Source organism: Rutilus rutilus (assembly GCF_951802725.1).
Source record: "Rutilus rutilus genome assembly, chromosome: 2".
NCBI classification, from domain to species: Eukaryota; Metazoa; Chordata; class Actinopteri; order Cypriniformes; family Leuciscidae; genus Rutilus; species Rutilus rutilus.
In genome coordinates, this window is record NC_140210.1 from 8,221,228 (window position 1) to 8,221,947 (window position 720).

Consider the following 720-nt stretch of genomic DNA (forward strand, 5'->3'; position numbering starts at 1 on the left):
TTACACAGTTTTGGGAGAAGCAGTAGATTTTTAAAGCACATCTGCATTTATACATTTGGCAGAAGCTTATAAGGTTAAAGGTATATACAAATGATCAGTTCATGCATTCGCTGGGAATCGAACCCATGACCTTGGGGTTTATACAAATGATCAGTTCATGCATTTGCTGGGAATCGAACCCATGACCTTGGGGTTGCTCTACATGAATGCTTAAACATTTTGTAAAAGGTTTCTGCCAAAATACTACAGTTGTTTCTATTGTACACAAGATGAAAATTTAATGTAAAGAACTGGCAGCTGAAAATTCTTCAAGTTTACTGAAAGTTTAGCACAATTGCATATTTAAGGGTATACGACACATGACACTTTTAACTAAAGTAGCTGCTACATAATATCAATTTGAATATAGAACCATTTATTGCTCATTTATGGGAACTTCTTCAGTGAGGGTACAAAGCTTTCCAGAAACCTCGTGTAACCACAATGCCAATTCAGTAGTTACAAATATTAATGTAAATATTATTATTTAAGCATTTTGGCAGAAAGCTACGGTTGCCAATGATAAATGTTTGCAATGCGCCAAAATAACAAGTGTGCTGTGCGTCTGGCGCTCGATCACTAACAGACATTGATGAGTTTCCTTGGAAGTGATTTTTAAACGGGTTTGTCAAATGTGTCTCTCAACCGCAATAGTCATTCAAAACGGTCGTACGAAGGGGG